The 3,333-nt window shown below is 42.6% G+C and overlaps 1 pseudogene; it reads right to left on the bottom strand.

The window, feature by feature from the left end:
* Positions 1-1,164: 1,164 nt before the first annotated feature.
* On the bottom strand, positions 1,165-1,958 carry LOC112812762 (small ribosomal subunit protein eS4, X isoform-like; annotated as a pseudogene).
* Between the last annotated feature and the right edge of the window lie 1,375 nt (positions 1,959-3,333).

The following is a 3,333-nucleotide window of genomic DNA, read 5'->3' as shown; positions in this document are numbered from 1 at the left end:
TTTTGGGTTTTCCAGGTGGACAAGCAAATAATTTGCAGACCATTATAATTTTGACTTTAAATTTTCCATTATTTATGCGCATTAGTCCTTAAATTTTAAGATATTTTCGGGGCTCCTGGGTAGCTCAGTCGTTAGGCGTCTGCCTTTGAGGATCCTGGGACGGAGCCCCACATTGGGCTCCCTGCTCAGCGGGGAGCCTGCTTCTCCCTCTCCCACTCCCCCTGCTTGTGTTCCCTCTCTCTCTGTGCCTCTCTCTGTCAAATAAATAAATAAAATCTTTTAAAAAAATTTTAAGGTATTTTCATATCTTAACATTATTAAATGTGTTTTTAATATTTTACTATTTTGAAATAGTGAAATATAGGCTTTTGAAGACTTCTTTATATAACTGCACATGTAAATATGATATTGAGGTCATTGTACTTAAAATTATGGATGAAAGGAAAACCTAAAATCTGCACATTTCCATATATGCTTTATATAATCAATATCAACTTCCACTAATATATTAGGCACACTGCAGGTCCTAAATAAATATTAACGGAATTGAATTATATTGCTATTATTTCTGAAGTAAAGAAAGGGCTCTCTTTTCCCCTATTAATGACTAAAAAGACTTGCTTGCAGCACAATGACCAGTGCTGCTACTTGAGTAGTGTGTTGTATCATTTGTAAATAAGTGTTTAGAATTTATTTTTTATTTTTTTCTTAAGATTTTATTTATTTATTTGTCAGAGAGAGACAGTGAGAGAGGGAAAGCAAGCAGGGGGAGTGGGAGAGGGAGAAGCAGCCTTTCTGAGGAGCAGGGAGACTGATGTGGGGCTCGATCCCAGGACCCTGGGATCATGACCTGAGCTGAAGGCAGACGCTTAACGACTGAGCCACCCAGGCGCCCCAGGTTTTTAGAATTTAAAAACTAGAAAATTCAGGATGGGTCAGAATTCACCTGAGTCAAAAATGAGGTAGGCAATATTAGTCAGTGATGTCTCCGCTAATCTTTCTAAATCGTCATGGTCATATCATCATGAGTTATATTGAATGGGTTATACTCATCAGAGTAAAATCAGAAAATACTTTTTTTCCACTGCCTTTTTTTTTTTTTATCGTGCTGTATGACCTTTAATTAAGTATAAAGACTTCCAATCACGTCACCTAGGGACCATTTTACCCGCTGTTTTGTTTGGCCGCCAGTCTCTTGTCTCTCTATTCAGCAATGGTGAGGCGGATACCCTTTCAACGGGGAAGAGAAATCCACGGTTTGTTGCCTTTGCCAATAACAAAAATGTTGGAGAATCAGGTGGCAAAGCTGTTGCCATTGGCATCTTTCATGTGAACCACATCAAACGAACCAGGGTGTCTCTCTCTGTTGGCAATAACACCAGTTCTTCCCAGGTTAGCACCCCCAGTCACCATACACAGATTACCAGTATCAAACTTGATGAAATCAGTCATCTTTCCAGTCTCCAAATCAATCTGAATGGTGTCCTTCACCTCGATGAGGGGAATCAGGACAGCGGACGGTGCGTGCATCATGAGTCACCAGATGAGGGATTCCTTTTGTCCCCACAAAGATCTTTCGCACTTTGCACAACTTATACTTGGCCTCCTCAGGTATAATCCGATGAACAGCAAAGCAACCCTTGGTGTCATAGATCAGACGGAAATTCTCCCTGGTCTTGTCAATGCTGATGACATCCATAAAACCAGCAGGGTAGGTTATATCAGTTCGGACATTGCCATCAACCGTAATAAAACGCTGCATACAGATCTTCTTGACTTCATCTCCTGTGAGGGCATACGTAAGTCTGTTCCTTGGGAAAATGATGAGAGGGAGACATTCTCTCAGCTTATGGGGACCAGTAGATGGGCGAGGAGCAAACACACCGGTCAGTTTATCCACCAATCCAATGCTTTGGAGCTGCTACACGCTTCAGATGCTTCTTGGGACCACAAGCCATGGCTGCGCTAGGCACGAAAAGAGGACTGCCTCCTTCTAGTACCCGAGAAAAGAGGCTTCACTGCCCTTTCAAACCCACTCTGTGTACTGGTTCTCTCTATCTTGTGGTAAAACTTCAGAAAGTCCCACAAAAGTTTTTGGTAACTCCTAAGTAATAGAATGTCTTTCAAGTACTTTCAATTCCTGGAAAATACCACTTCAGCAATTAAATGTCCACTCTAGTGTGATAAACACATAAACGATGATCTTATCCTATGGAAATATTTTTCCTCCTCCTGCTCAGTTCTGCCTAGATCCTTAAAGCCTGCAATCTAGCAGGATGTCCCCTTTATCTTTCACTACCCTTTTATTTCCCCGTTCACCCCACCCCATCTCAACCACACCCCTGCTAGAGTAACTGACTCTAGGTCTCTAGAGTCAGAAGAATAAAGAAAGAGAAGGGCGCCTGGGTGGCTCAGTCATTAAGCATCTGCCTTCGGCTCAGGTCATGATCCCAGGGTCCCGGGATCGAGTCCCGCATCAGGCTCCCTGCTCCTTGGGAACCTGCTTCTCCCTCTGCCTCTCTCTGCCTCTCATGAATAAGTAAATAAAATCTTTAAAAAAAAAAAAAAAGAGAAGAAACCTAAACCAAAATGAAAACAAAAAATAAAAAAACAAAATTCTATTTCTTGAGTAGTCTAGAGAGAATCCCAGGGTTATCCACAATGGCTGTTTTGCAGTGTTAAGTTTGCTTTCCTATGGGAGTTTTGTGGACTCCTCAGATACACCCATTAGAAACTTCCAGTTATATTTTTCAAAGTATGGACAGTGCCTTTTCTCCACCTGGTCTCTTAGCCCTTCAACCCATAGCCCCTGCATATTGGGAGGTTTATGATATACTGACTTTACATCAGGGACCCCTTGCTTCTCCAGGCAGTTCTCTTGGGAGGGATCCGAACTAGCATGACACCAGTTTTCTCCGACATTTTCCACATCTGAGAACCCACTCAGGCATCCTGGCCCTGCCATTGCTGGAATGTTGTTGCCTCTCAAAGCAATCTTCCTTCTTTCCTTTTACTAAATCCTTTCAGACCTTCTAGCTATTTTTTTCTAATCCCAGTATTTATGATCCCCAGGTTCTAGGGACTGTCACAGGTAAGGTTCCCTATATGGTCTCTCAAAGCCCCTTCTCTCACTTAGCTTAAGGTGAGATGGATGCACCCTCTCTCTCCCCCCGTGGGAGACGGGCATAAACAACAGCACACGGATAACTCCCCAAGCAGTCACCCCCACTCATCAGCTACAATCTTTGTATACCTTTGGGATATATGGCACAATTCCTTGGTTCTTGACCTTTGGGTGCCCAAACAAAACCGTCCGAAAGCATTCCATTATAC

The sequence above is a fragment of the Callorhinus ursinus genome, unplaced genomic scaffold, assembly GCF_003265705.2.
Source record: "Callorhinus ursinus isolate GAN/ISIS: 27379988/994484 unplaced genomic scaffold, GSC_fseal_2.0 scaffold16, whole genome shotgun sequence".
Taxonomy (NCBI): Eukaryota; Metazoa; Chordata; class Mammalia; order Carnivora; family Otariidae; genus Callorhinus; species Callorhinus ursinus.
This window is presented reverse-complemented; position numbering and strand designations above follow the sequence as displayed.